Below are 24,239 nucleotides of genomic sequence, written 5' to 3' on the forward strand. Positions count from 1 at the left end.
GTCTCCCTCAGGGTCTAGGGAATGACAGAACAGGCTGGAGGAGCAGCACCACGTCCTGTGTGAGCAACAAATGAAAAACCAGAGAAAACTCTGCTCTCCCAGCAGCTACCAGTGCAAACACTGCAGTTTAGTTGCCAAGCAACCCACTCATCCTCCAAAATTCCTGTTCAAGTAGCAATAAAATCACTTGTTCAAAGGGACTGCAAAACAAAAGCAAGTTGTGGCTCTGCCGCCCTGATTTGCTCGGCAAAGCAAAGGAAAAGGAGAATTTCAGCCCCATCCAAGGTTTATCTGACACAAATAGAAAGCACATTATGAAATTCCAGGTGCCAAAGACATGACTTCCTCATCACACAACCAAGAAGTGCAGGGCTGCAGGGATTAATGCTCCAAAACCTGCTTTGGAAAGGGGGAAAGCTCCCAGTGCAGCCCTGAGGAGGGCCCAGCTCTGCTCCGGCAGACCAGGCCCTGCTGAGGAACTCCTGAACTGTGGGGCAGAAATTCCAGCAAATTCTGGCAAAGTGATCACAGCTGAGTGATTACAAACATCTAGAGGTGTTTTTGATCACAGAATGGGAAGGAACATTAAAAACCACCCAAGGCCAGCCTTGCTACAGCAGGGACGCTTCCACCGTCCCAGGGAGATCCAAACCCCAGTGTCCAACCTGGCCTTGGGCACTTCAGGGATCCAGGGGCAGGAATTCCATCCCAGCCTGGAATTCCTCCCAAAATCCCATCCAAGCCCGAATTTCTGTTAATCTGAAGCCATTCCCTGTGTCCTGTCCCTCCATCCCCTGTCGATTGTCTCTCTTCATCTCCTCAGCTCCCTCAGGCACTCCAAGGACAGAAATTTCTCTTTTCCAGGCTTGGAGCACCCTGGGATAGTGAGAGGTGTCCCTGCCCGTGGCAGGGGGTGGAATGGGATGGTTTTTAATGTCCCTTCCAGCCCAAACCATTCCACGCAATTAATTAACCCTCCTCAAAGTTTTAATGAGCATTTTTTCCACAGAAAAAATTCAGTTGTTGCTGTTTCTGTCCTTGTCTGTGACCCTCCCAACTCATCCTCGTGTGATGGAATTCACAGATGGAAAATAAATTTGGCATTAACCTGCATTTGCTGGGTGGCAGAAGTTCTCTCTGGTGCTCCCCACCACCATTTGCTGAGAGCAAGGATCATCAAGGATGTCCAAAATCCCAAATGTCTCCAGCACAACGTTTGGAACCATATGGCAAAATCACATTTCTTGTCAGCTCCTTGCTCCACATATCTGACAATTATCTCTTGAAAACATGGAGCAGAGCATATGTTAGACAAAGAAATATGGAATAAATAATAATAATAAATAACAATCCCACATTATAGACATTTCAAGAAAGCCATGAAGAAAACAGACCAAGCATTTTGCCACAAAACACAAAAAAAGGAAAATAAGGTTCCCTCCATAACTCCATGGGATGTCAGCAAAACATTCTTGGTTGTTCTGTTTATTTGTTCTGATTGGTGCAGATTCAGAACTTTTAAAAAAAAGACTTAATAAAGGTTTGGATGCAACCTTTCCATAGCAAAAATAAGATTTTGAAGAAATAAATAAATCTTTATCCAATGCTACATTAAGGACAAACAAACAGCAAAACCTAATAGAACCAAATAATGCAAAAATCAATGGAAATTTGGTGCCTGGTTGAAAAATCTGCTTTTTTTCATATATAAAAAGGTCAGTTAATATTTCCCAGCATTTCACAAACACATGAAGGGCTGAAAACAGAGAATGGGGAATCACATTCCTGCCTTGGGGATGTTTTCAGGGGCACTTGAGAAATATCAAGAATTGTGCTTTGATTTTCACCATTTGCACCTCTCTGTGGCATCAATTTCAGAATTGAACTAGGCACACACAGGAATTATTTAAACCCTGGGACAGGGAAAACCAAACACGCACAGCAGTTACTCAAACCCTGGGATAGGGATTAAAAAGGCCCAAAATGACAGGTTTAAAAAAAAAACCCAAAAAAAATCAACAACCCAACTTATCACAGCACTGAAATTCTCTAAGTCATTCTTCAAAATTTAAAAGCAGATTAAAGAAATTCTTCAATTAAATCTCCTTTAATTTGGGATAAAATTCCTCAATCTGCTGGAGCAGTTTGGAGCCTTTTAGGCCCAGATCCTCACTTGGCCAGGATTGTAGCCAGAGAAGGAAAATTATCCCTAGAAATTCTCCAGGAAAACAAACAATTCCAGTGCTCTTTTTGCTGTCTGAATCCTTCATTCCTCGTGATCTAATCAAATGTTTATCCTGACATCACCTGGTAAAAATTGAACTTAAGCAAGATTTAAACCAATTTAAATGTCAATTCCTTTGATTTAGCAGAGGGAGCAGATGCATAAGAAAGCAGAATTACCACAGCCCCTCCACCTCAGAGCCACATTTAAAGCTAAAAATACCATTTTATTTTTGTGTTGAGATGAGAAAAAAAACTAGAAAAAAAGAAAAAATTAGAAAAAAAAATAAATTTAATAAAAAGAAAATTAAGCTCTTAATTTTTTGTTAAGAGCAGAGACAAAGCTCAGGTCTTCCTTGCCATCCAAAGGAGGTCCAGCCCTTCCTGAGGATCCCATCTGGATATTTGGGTTATTTGCTGACCTACCTGAAGCATCAGCTCTGTAGCAAAGGGATTTCTGGTTGCCAGGGCTCAGGAAAGGCATTCAAATACAATAAAATGAAAATGAATTCACAGGTAAAATAAGGAAAAGCCGAAGATAGGTCAGGAAATGAGTATGGGAAAAAATGTTAATATGCATCCTGTGCCGTGGTGAGGCTGAATTATATTTTGTGTATAAATAGAAACAATAATAAATCTTTGTTTAGATTAACACTACTTTCAAAATCACCTGATTTATTCTAAAATAAAACATGGGGGAAAAAATCCAATCAAAGAGTTTTTGAGCTACAAGTTCCCTGTTTTCCCATCAAACTCTTCGTGGAATTGGATGTCTCTGAGAAATATAAATGGGGCAGTTAAGAATTGTTAATTATTTTTGTTAAGAATTATCTCGGGTCTGTATCTGCTCCCAGTGATCCAGGGGAGATTTATCCACAGAAGGGATTGGAATTTAGGTGAGGAACAGGGAGAGGAGGGACATGCGAAAAAAAGAGGAATAGAAATATTAACTAAGGGAAATAATACAAATATTAAGTAAGAGCAGGGACATTTTCCACTATTCCAAAATTCCAGCCAACCTGGTCTTAAACTTTCCAAAAAGAAAAGAAAGGTCTAACCCCATACCCATTAAAAATGATACTTTTTTAGCTAAGCATTATTGTGTTATTATTATTTAAGGAGTTTTTAAAAAGTCTTCAGGAAGGTCTGAATGATTTTTTTCTTTGCTTACCAATGAGGATAATGGTAAATGATAATGGAAAAAAATTACAAGTCCGGTAGAATGAAGGCCTCAGGTTTACAGAAATGTTAACCCTGATGGGCTGGGCAGCCAACATGAACAGCCTGATGGAGCAATATAAATATTTAGTAAAGGAAAATATAAATATTAAGTAAGGGAATGGAAATTCTTGATTTAAATTAAGAAATCGGGATTTATTACAGCTTCTCCAGCACCTGCAGCTCAACTTCCACCTGCCCAAGGAATTCCCAATCCCACAAAGAGCCCGAGGGACCTGGCCAGCCCCAGCTGGCTCCACTCAGAGCAAACACCTGGACAGAGCCAGGGATTCGCAGGAATGAATCCTCTAAAGGGCTCAGAATATCCAGCACTGTCAACAGGAGGGGAAAGCAAGAGTTTTCCTTCTCCCTCAGGTGTTTCCTGGGACAAACCCTCTGCAAGCCATAAAATACGCCCAAGGCAAAGAGAGGAACAAAACCTGGCTCTTCAAGAATCGAGGCAAGTGTGAAATCTCATTCCAGAAATTATTTCATACCTGGACTCACAAATAAAATAACACAATTATTGGAATATCCCAACTTGACCCCAGAAAACTGGGATATTCCAATAGTTCCAAGTTGGGATATTCCAAAAGTGTCCCAGCACTTTACTGGGACATGGGAACAAGTTGTGAGGTTTAAATCAAAATTATGTAAGAAACAATAAAATTCACCTAAAATAAGAGATAACTTGTCCATTTAAAAATAGGAATAAGAGCAATTTTAGCACGTCACTGACCTAAATCATTTTAGAGAAAGTTCAGGACATGAAAGGAAAATGAAGATTTACAACCTCGCTCCTATCTCTGGTTGTCATTCCAGGGTTGAGTTGGCGTTAAAAGCTGTGGTCATGTTGAGGACCCCTTTTCCAGGGATGTCAGGAATGTTTATTCCCAGGGAAAAGGAAAGGGGGAATGAGGCAGGAGGCACCGAGTGGGATTTTTGGGAGCTGGACCGAAAGTGAGGGAGGAGAAAAACTCATCTGTGAGGCAGAAGTGCCACCTTGTGATTGAACACTGCAGTCCAGGAGGGGCTGGGGACACAATATTTGAATTATCTCTCCCTCCCAAAACATCGTCAACCTCTGGGAAAAAAGTATTTGAAGGAATCAGTTGAAAAATCTATGAATTTTCACGAGTGGGTGCCACAAGCTCAAAAATCAAACAAAAATCCCATAAATGCTTTTGCCCCTCAGGATTTCTGTGTTTAATCCAACTTCTAAATGAGAATTAAATTTCCTACTTCAGTGTCCTATAATTAATCAAATAGTTGTTAATTATCAGATATAATAAATTGACATCTTCCAGAAATTACTTCCCTTAAACAATTTCTGTGATTATCCACAAATATCACATGGGAAGGAATATTGCACTTCCAAATAAGAATGTTAAGAGGATATTGATATAAAATATAAGATTATAGCCAAATATAAAGCCAAAAAATTAAAGTCAAATATAAAATTAAAGATTATATTCCTTGCACAGATTATGAGAGATTTTACTAAAAGTTAGGAAAGTTCTCTCTGTATACTGGAAATTTTCTTTTCACATGCAGGTCATGAAATCCCCAAAATGCATTAAATTATTGTGAGATCTTGAAAAATTTCTCATAAAAACGATATTTTTACTAAAGATTTTCATGAGAATATGCTCAGCACATCTGGATTTCTCATTTTTTGTAGACACATCAAGTCAACCATTCCTGTTGCCCAATTTCAAGTATATTTCAAATATATTCAAATATCGCTCTCTGGACGTGATCAATCTACACAAAAATAATCATAACATGGCAAGAGATGGGGATTAAGATAAACAGTAAAAAATGTGATGAAAGAAAAATTATTGAAAATTATGTTCCTAATTTTAATGCCTTTTTTCTTACCCATCCAAGAAATATTCACCTGTTAAGATTTTTATAATAAGATAATAGAGTAAATTTAGGGTGATAGGAGAACACTTAGTATGAAATAATAAATGTACCAAGAGGCCACCATTCAACAAAGGAGAAGTAAAAAAATGGGTTAAAAATACAAGGTAAATTTACTAAAATTACATTATTTTAATAAATTTGCCCATTCAACCCACCTGGACCTTCTGCTTGGTGAATACAGGATTTGGTTTGATTTATCTCAGTAAAAAGAGAAATTTTTGGTGAAAAGTCCTTATTTAGGGTCATGAAACCTTGACCAACCTTTTAGTGAATAAATTTTCCCTAATTTTCCACACAAAACCTCCCCTGGTACAACTTGAGGCTCTTTCCTCTCATCCTGTCCCTTGTTGCTGAGGAAAAAAGATCCAAAGAGACTCAAAGTCAACTTTTCCCGAAGGAAGAACCAACACGACCTCAGTGGTGAAACTTGGTGGCAAATCACGTGGGTGCTTTAAAAAGTAAAATATTGAAGGTTATTTCTATCAAATAAAGTCATTGCTAATTTGATCCCTCAGCTCTGTGGAATCCAAATTACAGACCTGTCCCAGCCCAGGAAAATTCAAAGTAATGCAATTATCCTTTTAGACTATATAAAGCCTCCCATCACCATGGCATCCAGATTTATCCTTTCTTAAATAGACACCTTCACCTCAGATGTGCATCAGAGAGAAACTTCTGCACTTGACTTTCTCAAAATCGCTCCCTGGAAATATTTATGAAAGTTCACGTGTGGCTGGGTAGGTCTTACTGGCACCTTCATTTTTAAAGGATTGAAAACCCCAAAATCAACAAACCCCAAAGGAATTTTACCTGGTTTTGAGGGCTTTTAGAAGCAGAAGAAGCAGGAATTTTAGAAGCAGCAATTACATGGCCAAATCTACATCAAAAGCGATGAAATCTTCCATTATGTCCAATCTAAATGTCCCCTGGCAAAATTTCCTCCCATCCAGTCACTTTTACCTGGGAGAAGGGGTCAGGCCCCACCTGGGTACAACCTCCTTTTGGGAACTGTAGAGAGTAAATATCAGTAGAAATATATTGAAAACGGTCACACAGCCTTCTGTGGCCAAGGAGATGTTATTTGAGTTCCAAAATCAACTGATTATATATTTATATATTTATATATTTATAAATATTCTATATTTCTAAATATAGAATACTTTATACATATATATTTATACATATAATGTAATTTTAAAATAATTTTAATAAACTTTAATAAAATTTATAAATATATCAATTTGGTGTCCATTATCAGCACCATTCTCTAAATGATGCTAACAGCTTAAGCCACTTTTATGAGAATATAAACAAACCAATCACACAACAAATTTCCAAGTCAGCAATGGACATGTGGACATTTTGAAATAGAATATGGAATGGAATATGTGGACTTTTTTTTTCAGGGATTCAGGACAATAATAAAGACATATTTTGATATTTGAAAACAATAAAAACATAGAATGGCTTGGGATTGGAGGAGATCTTAAAGATCACCAAATTCCAACCCATTCCATGGGCAGAGACACCTTCCACTATCCCAGGGTGCTCCAAGCTACATCCAGCCTGGCCTTGGATGGAAAAAATATTGTTTTAATTCAACAAAGACATCCTGAAGTACAAAAAGTTCATTTAAGTATCAAACATTATATAATTAACCAAGGTACAGACAGAAAAATATTAGTCTTTTCCTTATCCCACACATCCACAATAATTTTCCTTAATCCCTGGACTAAACTGGGTTTTAATGCAGATATTCAGGTGCTGCTGGTAAGAACAATAACCAACAAAAACGTTTCCATGTGGTATTCAGAGCTAAACAGTTTAGGGTCAAAAAATACTGAGAATGAAGACAACAATTGTCCCAAAGATCCAACTGGAAATGTGATTCCCAAAAAATCCAGAGGTGGCAGTTTGCTCTTGCTGATAAGGGTGGAGCACGTGGCTGGAAAAACTCTACAGTGCAAAAGCCTCATAACAACGAGAGGTTTTTGGCAGAGGATGAGAAGCCTCTTCCCCCATCCTGGAAAAAAATTTAATGAGCAAAACATTCCCAAAAATATCCTCCTATGAGTTGTGCCTGGTCTGGATTGCTGAGTGCAGCTGCAGCACTGTGAGGTTCAATTTTGAGAAGAAAAATAACAAAACACTTGACAAATACTGGCAATTTTTATTTTTATACCTGTGAAAGTTTAGGCCACCTCAGAACTCTGTGGTTAAAAGTCACAAATGAGCTGCTAATTTAATTTGGGATCCAGACAGCCCCAGAACCACAGCTCCTCTCAGGCTGGGTTTAAGGATAAATCAGCAACTCTTCCTAACCTTCAGTATTTATTTGCAAAGCTTGCTGGAGTGTAAAATGGATAAAGATGAAGCTCCCATAAAACTTGTGAGTTGAAGAAAGGAAGAATCAGGAAAATAATTGGCCATAAATATGCCATATGGATTTTTTCCTCTTTTCTGGAGGATTTTTATGGGCTTGGATGAGCTCTCGACAGATAAAATTGAGAAATATTCCCCTCACCCTTACTTGAGGGGGGAAAAAATAAAAATCAACCCAAAAATTTGTTCAAGGAGTAAATAGAAGCAATCCCCAAAAGCCATAACAGCAGAAGGATTGCTTAATAACCTCCATGGATTTTAGATCTTTCCACATCGCTTTGCCAGGCAGCACAATTCCCAGCCCTGCTGGGATTTCAGGATGCATCTCCTCAGTGGTTCAGAGGAAATTTGGGGGGCAGGAGAGGTTTGGATACCCAGTTTTCCTGTGGAGGGGAGGCACAGCTGGAGGAATCCCTGCTCCTCAGGATCCCCAGCTCCTCATCTGCTGCACCCAAAGGGAATTTAAATAAATTAAAACGACCTCGGTGGTGAAAATTGGTGGCAAATCATGTGGATGCATTAAAAAGTAAAATATTGAAGGTTATTTCTATCAAATAAAGTCATTGCTAATTTGATCCATCAGCTCTGTGGAATCCAAATTACAGACCTGTCCAAGACCAGTAAAATTCGAAGTAATGCAATTATGTTTTGGTTTAAACAGTTTAAAATCCTAATTTCAAGGAAATATAATTTTTAATTCAACCTAACCCTGCTGATTTGAGTGATCCTAGGTTTAAACCTAAGAAACCCTCATCAATCAAACATGTGGGAAGGTGAAGAATTTCCACACAGGATCTGTCCCAAATCCTCTGTCAGCACCACAGAGGAGATGCCAGGTGCTGGATGAGTTTGGGAATGGCAGCATGAAGAAATTCCCAAAATCTTCCAGCCTGGTGCAATATCCAATAAGGAAATACATCATAAACCCAGTATCATGCTTAATTAGCAGGCAGATTAATCCATAATTGTTTCATCCAATTAGGTCATTGTAAATAGAAAAAAAAAAAAAAAGTTAAATTTCTGCAATTACTAGAAATTATTAGAAAAAAAATTGTAAATTTCTGCAAGTCAAAGAGTAAAGGCAAAAATTCTTGCAGGATTTCCAGTCCCCCAAAAAGATGCTAAAAATCTCTGATTTTCAATTAACAATCTTACAGGAATCCAAACCAAGGTCCAAGACCTTGGGAGAGATGATTGCTCCTGGTTTTCACTGAGATTGATTAAATAATCCTCTCAAAAATAAACCAAAATGGGGATATAATAAAAATAATAATAATAATAATAAAGCTGGGATATTTGGATTTCCATCATTTGAATGCAGCAGTTACCACTTCAGCAGGTCCAATATTAAACTCCAATATGAAATAAATAGGAGGGAAATTCCCCCCCAGATTTATCCCCATCCCAGTCAGCTTTGAATGGTAAACTGGGGAAACTGGTGGGGATTTAAACTCTGGAGGATCATGGAATTACAGAATGGATTGGGTTGGAGGCACCTTAAAGCTCCTCTCATCCCAACTGCTCAACATTTCCTTGTCGATCCATAAAAATCCCTGCAAGAGTGGCCAGGAAAAGGTTGGGATATCAGAGTTTCCACTGAAAAGAGGGAAAATAGAATTAAAAATCAGCAACAGCTAAAAATATCTGTCAGATTATTTCATTTCATTGAGGTTTTTGCGTTTTTAATGGTAAATTAAATATTTTCACCCTCTAAAGTTGTTGTTCCCTTTATTCCAACATGAGGGGGGTTTTTTTTCTGCTTTTCCTACTTTGATTGTCTTTTTTGGCTCAGAAAATTAAATTTCATGGAGTTGGTCCTTATAGATTGAATGCTTTGTGCTAAACAAATGGTTCTAGTATTTGCTGGTGCTTTCAATAAATTAGAATTTGATGCTCAAGCCAATATTGAGCTGACACAAATTAGATTTACCAAGCAAATTTTTCCCCCAAATATCATCTTATCGAACAAGGGCTGTATTTTGCACCTGTCAGAAAATGTTTATTGCTTTATTTCATTAGCATGGCCTGTCAAGCTTTAATTTTAAATTGCCTGGCAAAACAGAAAAGACATTTTGCTAAGAGAGAACTCACTTTTCACAGTAAGAAACATCAGTTAATATGGAATGAAGCATCACTGGGTCTTCAGGGTAAATTTTTTATTTTTTAGCCACTTGGACCACAATTTTCCCCAATTATTTAAGTGGTTAAAATCCAAGTGGAGGCAGGTTTGTGTAACAGAACTTGTCAAGCCTAAATCATCATAATAAAAATAATAATTATTATCACCTATTTTAAACCAAATGGATTTTTCAGTTCATGCTCTGTTGGAAATATTTTCCTTCAGAATCTGGGGGTTTGCTGATATAAAGAGAAGATCAAAAATGGGAACAAATGGGAACAAACATGGGAACAAACTTGTAGAAGCTGCTGCTACAGGAGATTTTTCATTTTAATGGATGAACTAAAATCCCTTCAAAATAAATCAAAAGTAACAAAATTTTCACAACATACCTGCAGAAGTCATCATGTCCAAGAGGGAACACAGATTTTCACAGTGCTCAAGAATCCTGCTTTTGGGAAGGACACTCAAACTTCTCATTCCTGCTGCCTGAAATCCACTTTTTCCATGATTTTTGGTGTCTTCTGCAAAGACCAGAGTAAAAGGATTATTCAGGAGGGAGCATCCCACCAGGTCAGGAGCCTCCTGGGACCTTTGCCACCTGTAGGGCACTTTTGGCACCAAGGCCACCACCAACACCTACACAGGCTTTGAGCTGAGCCTAAAGTATCCCTGTAACATCCCAAGGGGCTGAAAACTTGATTTGATTTTCAACATTTTTGGTCAAAAGCCCCATGTGTGCCCTAGAAGGGGAATGCAGCTCTCCGGGACGGCATCATCAACTTTGGGAATCCAAAAAATAAACTTTGGGTTTCAGCAACAAAAATACCTGAAATTATCTGTGTATTTTACACCTCAAGGTCTCGTTTCTGGGAATTGTTGACCACTAAAAAACAAAATCTATCCTCCACAAATTTTACGTGATGAAAACACCACCACAAGCCATCGTTAACTCCTGAGGTTTTGATTTCACCCACAGCACCGCACCAGGCAAGTTTGACTTCTTGCTGCTAATTTTAATTTCTGCCTGTTTGCATTTCTTTAAAGCCCAGCCAGATCTGCCTCAGACACGGCATTCTCCAGGCTGCCATTCATTCCCTGCTCCTAAAGCTAATTGGCAGCACTTTTTGGAAGAGAAATGCTCCTCAGAAACACCCTTCAGATATTTGTTCTTCAGAGCTCATCACCAGCTTTATACTCATCAAGTACCAGAGATTTGGGTATAAATTAAATGAAATTGCAGCCCTTAAAGGCTGCTTAGGCCACACAGAGCTCACATGCAAAAATCAAATCATATCATGCTCTTCCTGTGTTTTCTAGCCTTGAAAATCCAAAATCTGGTTTAAGTTTTTAGGAGAGATGGGAAAAGGATAAAAATACTCCTCAAGCTGAGGAAATACGGCCAAACCCCTCCTCCAAGATATTTGACTTCCTTATTATTTCTCTTAAAATTCATCCACACGCAAACACCAATGCCCAAAAGTCAGGATCCCCTCAGCCCCATTGCATTATTATGTAAAATTTATCATTAAAATAATCTGTGTTTTGGATCCTGCACATCCCAATTTGCAAAAACCTGTTCTCAAAACGTACATTGCTGTTACTAACATTTGGAAAGACTAATCAACCAACCAGCAAACAGTGGTGTTCATATTTTAGTAATTAAGGCAAATAATTTCTTTCTACTCCTAAATCCTTAAGAACCCCCATATTCCAGGCTGTGCCACCCTGCTGCCATCCACATATTGGTTTTTTTTTTTTTGCTAAACCCAAGATTTTCATTAGATCTGCATGCAGGGAGGCAGGGCGGGAAAGAAAAGGATATTTACAAGGAGCACAAGCATTTTATCATTTTTCTGATCCCAATTTTTATATTAAATTCTAAAGCTGGGCTTGCCCTGCCAGGTGAGCTGGAGCGTTTTGCTGTGGCAGCGTTGGAGGCGATAAGAGAACCCTGGGGTTTAATCTGGATCTGATCCCCACCCCTCTCCTGGCAGCGTCCAGGCTGATAAGGACTGATAGGAAAAGGAGGTTTCAGCAGGATCTCCTGGCTGTTGACTGCGTTTGCTCCCAGCTTTCATCAAATTCCCATCAAATTCCCGTTAGCGCCATCAAACCGCGACCGTGCGAGGCAGGAGCCGCCACCTCCTCACCGAGTGCCACCACTTATCCCAACACCTGTGACATGGAGCCAACTTTACCTGCAGGAACAACACCCTCCTAAATCTGTCACTTTACTGTGGAGACACCCGTGGCCAAGTGGCCAATGATGGAGTGGGGAACCAACAGGAAAAACCGAAGTGGTTCTCTCCAGAGGGAGCAGAAGATTCGCTGCCGGCCCCTTCCAGCACTCCTCAGAGCTCTGGGGAGGGGAGATTGCTTAATTTAATGTTCAAACAAATTATCCCATTGGAAAGGGCTCCCTGTGCTCGGGTAAGACTTTCCCAGAAATTTAATTCCCTAATTTCATCAGATGGCGCCTCGGCCGCCGCCGTTTTCGGGGACAGATTTGGAGGGCACCTCGTTTGAGGGCAATTTGAGAGAAGCAGAGTTGACACCGTGTCAATCTCTTGCCAGGCTGAGTGGCATCTCCCAGGAAAACAATTGAATTTAGGGATGCAGCCTGCTTGTTTTAATCTCCTCTCTCTCACCAGGCTAAAATGCTCTTTTACATAAGCAGCAAATACATTCAATATTTGATGATGTGCAACCGAAAATTTGTCCTTCCCCAAGGAAAATAACTCCGGGCTTTTTAAAAAATGAGGACTGGGAGCTCAACCATTTTCTCCCAAATGAAAGGTCATACCAGACACTGCTATCCTAAATTTGATTTATCTCCTTGATTTTATAAGAAACCCTTAACTTACAAAACCTTTTGGGGTAGGACACAGATTTGAACAGAGAGAGAAAATCCCTCACTTTTGGGTGAGGAATGGAGGATGGTCTGTGCCATGTTCTTTCCTGATGAGCTTTGTAAATTGTGGAGTCAGTGCTTCAGGAGATTTTCAGAGTAGAAATTAACTCCTAAAATTAGTTGGATATATATAAAAAAAAATTAAATCTTTATACAGCTGCAAGGACTGACTGAAAGAACAAAGAGTCCCACTACTTTATATATATTATGTCTATATATATAGATATATAGATAGATATAGATAAATATATATGAATGTGACTAACAGAAATAATCCAGGCCTATGGGAAGGATATATAGGAACATCCAATTTCCATATTTCCTGATGTCCAAATAGCTTAAGTATATTTATTTAACATCAAAGTTGTGATGCATAATCACAGCTGAATATCTACGAAACAAAACCTACTTGAATTCATTCATTAACTTTGGAAAAACATTAAATAAATTTCCCTTTTCTAGGCTGAGCTGTTATATAAGGACTACAGCCTGACCTGACTAAAATAAATTACTCATCAGGCAGAAAATGTCTGTCCATGCCATGAAACCCCTGGATTTTGCTCTCTGTGAAGACCCTGGGCTGAGCAGCCTGTGATGTTAAATGTTCAGACAGACTGATGGGACAGTTTGTGGCTCATCATTTCCCTGTCAGGGGACATGTTCAAGCGCAGGTGTGGAGACAAGTGACACTTGGAACTCCCAGCAGAGAAGCCACACCACGTCCTTGAAGATTCAGACAAGAAATCCGAGGTGCCACCAGTTCGCTGCTTCTAGAAGGAATATCTAGTTTAAACAAAAATATCCCCATGGCTCCTACAAAATTCCTGGAGAAGTTGTGATTATCTCCAGAAAAAAATGAAATATTCCCTTGCAGAAGGTGCATTTGGGTAGTTTCAGGAGGCTGAGGGTGGCACTGAGGAGGCTTCCAAGGTGGTTTTCAGGTGTTGGACACCTGGACACTGATACAAATGCATGGAGGAGAAAGGCAAAAATCAGTGAAAAGCAGCCCCTACCTACATTTTTCCACACAGCAGCTTTGAGCTGGGTTTGGAAAGTTGGTAAAAGTAATTTTTTACTTGTTTTTCTCTCCCTTTTTAAGCAGCAAGGAGGCCAGGCCCATTTAAATTCTGCTTCTGGCTTGTAGCGTGTCTGAACACAGAGAGGTCATGGCTTGATGCTGCTACTTTGATGATAGAAGAGAATTTTATATTTTGCTCCTCCAGGTTTTCCTCCATCTTCTGCCTCTGCAAGTCGATGAGTTGATATTTCTAAGTGCACAAACACATGATTAGCATCATTTTCTGTTCTCAGAGGCCTTTGATGCACCAAAAGTAAGGAGTTTTGTACAAAGTTCAGCACCCAGGATCCTGCCTGACAAAACCTTCACGCCTGGCTCAGTCGCACAGAGGGCTCACAGGAGCAAGGAGTGGCTGGAGAGGGTCGTCAAAGGTCCTTGTTCACTTCTTCCACCTCCTTGGAAAATAAGTTTTTCAGCCCCTGGGGAGTTCTACAGCAGAAGTTTAACTTCAGCCAAGCATTTAACTGAAGGTTGGATTTCAGGCCCTCTAATTTCAGGTTCATCTGACAAGGAGTTGTGTTACCAGCCTGAAAAGGTTAAGAGAGAACTTCTCAGACTTCCAGCTCCTTCCCTCCTGCTTCTGACCCCCCTTATTGTTAATATTATCTTGTCATATTTAGGAACTGTGACTCAGCCTTCCCAGAATGAAGCAGCGTCCCTGAGGCTGCTCAGGAGCCACGTGGTTCGTGTCCTAAACCCAAAAATCTTCACAGAAAATAAGCGGATTCTACTCAAAAAGGACCCTGAGCTTTCGTTCCAGCTCTGAGGGTGCAGAACTCCAGCGAAGCCTCCCCTGGGTGTGCCATCCACCCCTCGGAGGAGCAGAGAGCCCCTGATGCTGTCAGGTGTCCTTGGAAGAGGCAGGGATGACCTTTGCCGAGTGCTGGAGCAGAGCCAGGCCGAGCTGGTGGCACAGAGTGACAGGGGACAAGCAGCAGGGCTGGGACAGAAGGGACAAGGCTCCTCCATCTGCTCCAGCTCGCGCTGTGCTGCTGGAAATGGATGAGGGGAGAGGAGATATTAATGCCAGGAGCCCTGGGAGACGGGGTGCATCCCAAATCCCCACACCACAGCGCACATCACACATTGTTTCCAGCACTGTAATTATCTGATAAAGCTGTTAAGCAGCCCCCTGAGGTGCCGTGAAGAATTCACACTTCCCACCAAAGCACGGCCAGATATTAGTCAGCAACTGGATGCTACTTTGGTGGGGGGAAAAAATCATATCAGGAGAGTCATTTCCTTTTATTTCTGAGAAACTTAAGGTTTGTGATGGGAGGATGAGCTGGCTGCACTCAGCTCTGCGTGAGAAATACAAAACTTTTCTTAGCACAGAGAGGACCAAACATTTAATATGTGCACAATGGGGTCTCACATCTGCCTCCACCCCACACTGAAACATTATTAAGTGAAAGATAACCAGACTTCTATGGATTGACTCCAAAAGTGAATTTAGAGTTCAAGGCCGGGCTGGATGGGGCTTGGAGCAACCTGGGAAGGTGGAAGGTGTCCCTGCCCATGACAGGGGTGGCACTGGATGGGCTTTAAGATCCCTTCCAACCCAAATAACTCCATGATTCTATGATTAAAGAAGCCCAGGTATAGACATAAGACCTCAAACCTCAATTGCTTTGTCTGTTAAAATGGGAAATTAATAATGAGACAAAAGAAAAATTGCAACTACAGCTACTTCAGATGGGAGCAAAGCCTCCCTAGAAAATAAGCCAGCACAACTTTGAGAAAATTCCTATCTGAGGGAGTTTCCAGGCACTACTCATGGAGGATGCTGTCAATGGCTGCAGCACCTTCCTGATCTGCTTTGTCCAAGCAGCAGCACAGATCCAGGCAGAGCTTCCCTGGGGCTGCTGCCTGGGAAAACAGGCATGGACTGGTCCAAACCTGGGTCTGGAACAGTTCCCAGGTGAGGGATGGGTGGCTGGGCCAAATTTCTCCCTATGAACCTCAAGAATTTGAAATTTTTGACCCAGGAAAATCAAATATTAAAAAAATCATTTTCACTGAGCCAAAGATTCCCAATTCTTGAGGTCAGAGTCAGCACAGAAAGTCTGAAATTCTCAGCACCCAGGTTGCACATCTGCCCCTGTGCCCACCTCTCCTGGGATGATGATGATGCTGCTCCAGGAGGTGCTGGGAGCTCACTCATGGATCTGCACTGGGATCACTGCTGTGTGCCAGGGAAACACCCACAGGTGAGCCCTTCCCAAAACTGCTCAGCTGGAGCCCCAGAGGGAAACACCCCCAGCTCAGTTCTGCTTTATCATCTTCCATTTTTAAAGTGCCAATATTGACACAGCCACAAAGGCCCATCTCCCTCCTCACCTTCAGCAGGCAGCAAACACAGGGGGTGACTTTGAGCCTTGTTTACCAGGAAGACCAATTTCAATTCTCCTCTCCACTCGTCTTTTATCTCAGTTTCTTCCCTCGTATCCATATTTACCCTCTACTCAGCACGACAGAGATGTGTTAATGTATAATTAATGTGCATTAAGCTGCTCTGCAGGGGCCTTACAACCCACACTGACCCCAAGGAGCCTTGCTCCCCTATTTCCAACACCCCCATTGGACTAATAAATCTGGGGTTGATCTTCCCTTCTTATTTTTCTTTTTTTTTTTTTTGGGGACCAGTTTTGATCATTCCAGCAGTCTCTGGTTGTTTTAAAGTGGTGTCTGCACCCAAACACTGTTTTGGCCCCAGCAGAGTAACTGCAGCGTGCTGCAAAAACAGAGTTGCAAAGCAGCACTAAAACATTCTGAGCTATAACATTTACACTTGTATTTTATCATTTCACATATGGAGACATCACCTAATTGTCAATAGACTCACAACAATTCTCATCAAGGGCCTCACCCATAGCTCCTCAGAGTCAGTGAGACCATTCTATTGCCTCCAAATGGCTTTGGATCGCCCCCAAAAGGAAAAAAAAACACACCAAGATAAATTGCAAATTGTCTCATTAACTCCTCCAAATGTCTTTTGAACCATTTCCAGAAAAATAAATGAAGGGGAAAAAAAAAAAGTAGTCAAGCACTCCAAGAACACGACTGGAGTAAAAGGAGAAATAAAAATAAAAACGCAGCGCCAAGAGTAGTTTCAAAGTTGTACGAGAGAAAATATAATCACATATTGCAACTGACTCCTAAAAGGCAGGGAGAGCAAACCCTGCCACCAGGCTGCCCCTCGACCCTTTCTGTCTCATCCCTCGCTACTGTTGTGGGCAGGATCCAGGGAGTCGTTATCAGGAATAACCGCACTTCTCCCATCTGCACCCGCTCCCAGCTGAGCAGGGAAATAAAACAGGAGAAACCCAACAAAACCCCACACAAGTGACAAAACGCTTCCATCAACAGATGTGAGCTCTCATTCAAACTGCCATTTTTCTGTCCCTAGAAGTCTTTGTTTTACATGGAGCATGTGGACTCACAAAGTTTTCTTTTACTCAAGTACATAAAAAAATTTCTTGCAAGCCAAACATAACAACAAGAACAAAAATCCATATTAAGTTCCCAATTCCAAAATTTTCAGATGGAAGGAGCCTAAAAAAATAAAAAGGAGTAAATGTGGCACTGAGTGCCATGGTTTAGCTGAGGTGTTGGGGCTGGGTTGGACTTATGATCTTGAAGGTCTCTTCCAGCCCAGTGACTCTGTGAGTTCTCTGTAAGAATCCTACCTTGAGCTTAGAAATTCATCATCTGGGGTGCAGCAAATGCTCTGGGTATCTGTGATTTTCACTTTTTCATATGCCTAGAATTGGTTAATTTGAACATGCCGCAAAATTATTAATGCCACTGTCCTGAATATTTCCTGTTCAGTGCTGAAATAAAATGCTCTGCTGGGTGGTGATTATGAATCCTGATTGCCCTGGTAATTCCAATATCTGCTTCCCTTAATTTCCAACTCTCCCACCAAACAAAGCCCAGGACGAGGGAGAAGATTCATTAGCATTACTAAATTAAAATTATTCCAACAATCCACAGTAGCATCCTGCTGGATTTCCCATCAAACCAAGCTTTGTTCTCCAGCTTCTCCCTGTTTGAGGAACAGATTGTGCCAACCCCACGCCGTGGCTCACCAGAAGGGGAGTTCAGAGAGAGGATCAGTCTTCATTTGTGACTACAGTGGTTCTGATAGAAAATTGAGCTTTGTGGTTTTGAGAGGGGAGAATTCTCATAAACACAGCAAAAACAACCCAACTGTTCTTAGTTTTTTATATTATAAAAAGCCTGTGATGTTAAAAATATTGCAGAACAAAAGCGTGGAATAGGAAATGCAGCTGTTTACAAAATACAGAGCAATCTCTGATTGCTTGTACTCCATCAAAAAACAAGATATTGTGATGAAAAATACCTCAGCTTAATCACACATCCTGAGGTGATATCCCTGCATTTTCTGCTGTGTCAGGGTGAATAATTCAATTCCATCCAGATAAGATTTGCAATACAGTTTGAATTTCTCAGTGCATTATTCCCTTCTCTCCACAATACATTAGAGCCCAAAAATAGACATTTACCACAGAGGGCCAAAAAAAGCAGAAGAATTCACACCAAGCTGACCAATTTTGGAAACTAAGCCAAGATATTTGTTATTTTCACCTCTTCAAAAATTTATTCCAGCATCTGTCACCCACAAAAATACACATCCAAGTTTCACTCCACAAAAGCAATAAATAAAGGGAGAATTTTTACATGATAATTAATTCATGCCACAAAAACACCCAAAAATATTCAGGAGGTTCTGGTGTTTCCTTCTCTTCCTGAAGAACTGGAGACTTGACCTGATGCATTTCCAAAGGGCAGGCTTAGCTCTCACTCCAAGATTCCTGACCAATTCCAATTCCTCCTCCAAGAATTTAGGAAAAAATCCCAATTTCAAAAATTATCCTAGAGAAGGATTTCAGCCATTAGAAAACATAATTATTTCTTTTTTTTTAACCCTGTTCCTTGCATGGAGCTTGGCCACAGGCTGGAATTTATAAATTAAATGTTCATCACCACCATAACTGCACAACAATAATAATTATTTCTCTTTCCCCTGAGGTGCAGCCAGCTGTCCTGAGGATGGGACACAGAGCAAAACCACAGCATCATTTAGAAAACTTGGAAAAAAAATCTCCAAGACCATCAAATCCAACCATTCCCATCACTGCCAAGGCCACCACTGCCCCATGTCCCAAGTGCCACATTCCGGTGGCTTTTAGATCCCTCCAGGAATGGGAACACTGTCAGCTCTTTATCTTCTTTTTATGCCTGGGTCAGGATTGAAAGTGCTCAAGACGGTATTTCATTTTCAGAGTGAAATGTTTATGATTTCTTATCTATGTCACAGTCTTACAGGTTGTCAGTTCTACAGCACTTCACTCTCACAAACAAAGAATGGAGCCCCATCTCTCTCCGCAAGGCCTTTTAAGGATAAACTGTCCAATTAAGAAATGACACCGAAATTATTTTTACTTTTAACCCAATAACCAACGGCCCATGGCCCACAACGGGGACTTTTTATCCAATTACACAAAACCACCCAAGCCCATGGAGAAGAAGGTGGAGGAGAAGGGGGAGTCTCCACCCTAAAACCTCCATTTTGCTTTATATATATTGCTATATTCTAAACCCTTAAACTCTGAGTTTTCCCCCCTGTGATATCACACACTTCTATCCAAACTCCACACCCACAATCCCAGTTCCATCATTCCATTTTGGGATCCTTCTCCACAACCTCAGGTCAATGCCATGTTCTCCTGGGGGTCAATGCCTGTCAGCATAGAAATCCAAAATTCTCAGTGACCAGGGTTCCACCAGAACACCATTTCCCTGGGCAGCTGGGCCAATGTTTGCACCACTTCTGGTGAGGAAATCTCACATAAAATTCATCCCTCTGCCACACATTGAGGCCACGCTTGGCACCTCAGCAGCCTTTCCAAACCAAGTGTTTTGTGTGTTTTCCTCTTCTGTGTAAAAGCAGAAAAGCCCAGAAATGCAGGAAATATAAATGGCCAAATAAAAAAAGGAAACCTATTCAGAGTCTGCACTGAACCACACTCCAGGGAACTTGTAACTGCTTCTCAGGAGAGCTGGGTAAAATATCTGTATGGAGCACGTCAGGAGGAATTACCAGCACTTATTTATGGCTATGTCACCCAATCCTAACATTTATCCACTTTATGTCACAGCTTCACTTTTAATTTGATCATCCTCCCGATTTTCTCCACATCCCAAAGGCCCCGGGGGCTCTTTAAAAATAACACATTTATTGAGCCCAATTCACAGGGAAACACCCCAGATAAATCCAGGCCAGCAGTAAATAACCCTTGGCTTCTTCTCTCAGATGCTACAACTGCATTTATCCCACTCCCAAAAGTCCCAGGCTGCCTGTCCATTATCTCCATTTTCCACTCCTCAGCCCCAGTGGCTGCATTCCCTTCAAATGGGCTTTATTTTTGCACTCTTTTTGCACTAAAATGGCTCAATTCTACGGCAGGATAATTTGTGCTTCAGCAGGATCCCAGAGAACATCAGTTTAAATTAAAAAAAAAAAATAATAAAATCAGTTTTGCCAGTGACAAAGAACAGATGTTCTTCAAAATTTTATCAAAGATTACTCCTGTTTTGAGCAGCTGAGAGAAGTTTTAATAAATTATTCCTGACATCAAATACCTTGTCAGCACAGGCAATCCAAAAACATGTTTGAGACACCGAGGTAAGGATAAAGATTTGCAAAGTATTCCATCCTCAATTCTCCTCCTTCCTCACACAACAGCATGTGGGTTTGGGGGGTTTTTTATAGCAGGGAAAAATAAAATTAAAAATAAAAATATCAAAAAAGACCAAAAATCTGGCGCCAGCTTATTAAATATTCAACCAGTCTGGCCCAGCTGCATGTGTCTAACTCAGTCTGGCAAGTTTGCTACTCTCTGAAGAGAGATTTATTTTTGCATTAAACATGCATTCAAAAAATTAAGTTCAAGAGTTTGACAGGCGAGTTTGGGGAGTTTAGCAGGGGATTTATTGGCCTGAAGTTGTTGCCACCCGACTTCCATGGAATTTTCTCACCCATCCTCTCCAGAGGGATTTTTCCACACCTGACCTGCAGTCCCTGGGAACAGAGGCTCTCTTTAGATCAAGGCTTTTCCCTTTTTTGCAACAAATCTGCCATTGGATTAAAGATATTTTAAGGGGAACAAAAGAGAAAATTGTATTTTAATGGATTCATTTCCTTCAACAAGACATGTAAAAATAGTTACCTTGAGCATTAAGTGACTAAAAGCAGCTGCCATCATTTCATTTGCTTTTAGAACCTTCCTCCACAAATGATGTCACATTTTGCGCATTAAAATAAAACCTGGTTGCACTGAAACTTCTCAGACAGCTGGGTGATGTTCCTGGGACAGGGCTGGCTCCCCACATTCCCAAACCCTTGTTTTCTTTGATTTCAAAGTGCAGCAGAGGTCCTACAATCTCATCACAAAAACCATATTAACTGAGTAAGAATAATAGGAAAAGAATGTTTGAATGAAAAATGGTGTTCAGCTGGGATCGTTTTCCTTGGCTGTATTAAGGGACTTGGATTTTTTTGTAGGTTTTTCCCATTTTTATTTTAAATTGAGGATGAGGAGAACTTTGGAATTTCTTGTGTGAGAGTCAATAGATTTAGGCTCAAGTTTAACAAGAATTAAGTGTTAATTTGGTAATGGAGACAAAGACCCACTGAAGCCCAACCTTGATGAAGGAAGATATTGGTGACCAGGGAGATCAGGGCCCTCAGGGCAGTGGGAATTGATGATTTTTAGCCACCAAAAATCATCAATTTCCACCTCACCAAATTCTGAACCTAAGGTGGAAGGAAATAAAACATCCCTCCGTGACAGAAGTGTGTTATGCCCTGCTCTGGACATCTCCTGCAGCCCAAAACTGAGAATAATCCATCTGGAATTAAGTGTTCCTTGGAGCAAAATTCTGCTTTGCTGAGGTGATCATGGATTGAATTGGGTGGGAAAAGCCCTCCACAATCACCAAGTCCAAACACCGACCCCTGTCCCCAAGTGCCACACCATGGTGGCTTTTCCATCCCTCCAGGGATGGGGATTCCACCACTGCAGCTGTGCCAGGGATGGACAAGTGTTGGTGTAAGGTAGAAAATTGATTTAAAATTATAAAAAAATTATGATAAAAAATTATTTTTAAAAAATCAGAAAATCAAGCCTGGAATCACTGTCTGGCCTTGTCAAGGCAGCCCTCTGCAATTCCCATGTGGAAGCAATCCTGTGTGAGCAGTTCATTAACACAACAATCCATTCCTGTGAAAAACAACCAGCACCTGGATAAACTGTTTGTACACCCTGAGAAAAATGAAAACTCTCTCTCACAAACAACTTTTCAGCAGGTATATACTGGGGTTTGGGTGACCAATAAATACAGAACAACAGCTTGTTACTGACCATTAAAGGGATTGGCAAGACAGCTCCTGACCAATGGGAGTCACACACAGCTCTGTAAAACTGGATTAAAAGGAGTTATGTGAGTAAAGAATGGGCATTTTCTCCAATATGAAGAAAATGGAGTCCTGTGTGATTTATTCCAATAGACAACAGGAATTTTTCCTTCAATCCAACCTCATCTGGTGCAACCTGAGGCTGCTTCCTCTCCTCAGGTGCTTCCACATGCTCAGGATCAAGGTGGAAACTGTGGCTCCTCTACTTGACTCAGAGTCCAGCCCCTAAATCATTGCAGGAACATCTCCAAGCCCCCATTCCCAGCAAAGGCTGCAGCTGCTGCCTCCTCTGGAATCCCCATTCCAGCAATAATGGATCACTGAATTGCAGAGGCAGCAGAAGAGGACAATTTGTTACCGCCACCCTGATTCTTTAGTTCAGATCATCCTGGCAGGTCTCACCAGCCACTGTTGGATGTTCCACAGGGCCACACAAACCCCACAATCATTTCCAACAGCATTTTTCTCCCTTCTTGCTTTTCTGTGCATAATTGCCAGGTATAAAATACAGCTCATCTTGAGCCAGCAAACCCCAGCGCAGGGCTGCAGCTCCATTTATTTCTTCTATAAATAGCATTTCATAGAGTGCTCACCGTGGAATTTATACCACTTTAGCAATAAAATGAAAGTGGTGTTTTGGAAACAGCATAAAAATGCATTTTTAATCATGAAACCTTGTAAACCTTGCCTAGAATAGTGTTAGAGACAACTTTTCCTTGCAAAAACATTGGAGGGATAAATGCTGACCAAGTCATGGGGCAGATGTTGGAATGATTGGGATTCAGAGAGTGGCTCCAGACACATTGAGCTGTCTCAGCATTTCGGGGTTGAAGTTAAAATTACAAAGCAATGAATTTTGAATGTGATTATTCCAGAGATGCTTCTGGACACTGCTGGAGAAAAAGATTTGGGTCCAGTACAGGAGGCTGATGAATGTAATTCCAGGATTTGGGATGAGGAAATCTGTGCATTTGAAAGGTGGAGATGGCCTGGTAGAACCCGTCTTGGCCAAAAATCATCAATTTCCTCTGTCCTGAGGGTCCTGATCCTCCCTGGTCACCAACAGCTTCTTTCATCAAGGTTGGGCTTCAGTGGATCTTTGACTCCATTACAAAATTAACACTTAATTATTTTTAAACTTGAGCCTAAATCTATTGGCACTAACACAAGAAATTCCAAAGTTCTGGCAGGCAAAGAGAAAGAAAGCATCAGGATAAAATCAAAAAGAAAGTAAAGCAAAAAAAGGAAGAGTAGAAACCCAAACACAACCTCTTCCTATTTATCCATGGAAAAAAAAAATTCCTTGTCCTAAAGCCTATTTACTGCCTATTTCCCACAATTTTCAGGAATCAACAGAATAATGGGAAGCTGGTTTTCTTCTTTTCCTAACAAGTGAAATAACACCCAAGAAAAGGACTGAAATGGTGATTAAAGCCAAGTAAATTAGTGGGGAATATCACAGGGACAAAAGGAAAACAGGATGTGATCCTTGGCTTCCAGAGTGCATCGAAACTCAAATTCATTGTCTTCATGGGAAGACTGAACAAACATGATATTAAATTAAATTCTGAACACCAATGAACCCCTTTGGCCCAGACACTTTCACTTAATGGATGTATTTTTTTAGGGGGAAAAACCCCCTGAAACGCAAGAAATTCCCATGAGGGAAATTTGCAGCTCTTTCCTTTGGAAAAGCAGAAAATCCAGCAGGAAGGGTCAGTGAGGGATTATCTCCACGCAGGGTTGGGCTCCAGGGGAGCACTGCAGGACAGATATCCCAAATCCAGAATTCCCACCAACGCTGCAATAATTCCTGAGCACTGGAGGCTGGCCTGGCTCAAAAAGAGCTTCTATAAATGGTTCCATGGCTAAT

Source organism: Melospiza melodia, chromosome 12 (assembly GCF_035770615.1).
Source record: "Melospiza melodia melodia isolate bMelMel2 chromosome 12, bMelMel2.pri, whole genome shotgun sequence".
NCBI lineage: Eukaryota > Metazoa > Chordata > Aves > Passeriformes > Passerellidae > Melospiza > Melospiza melodia.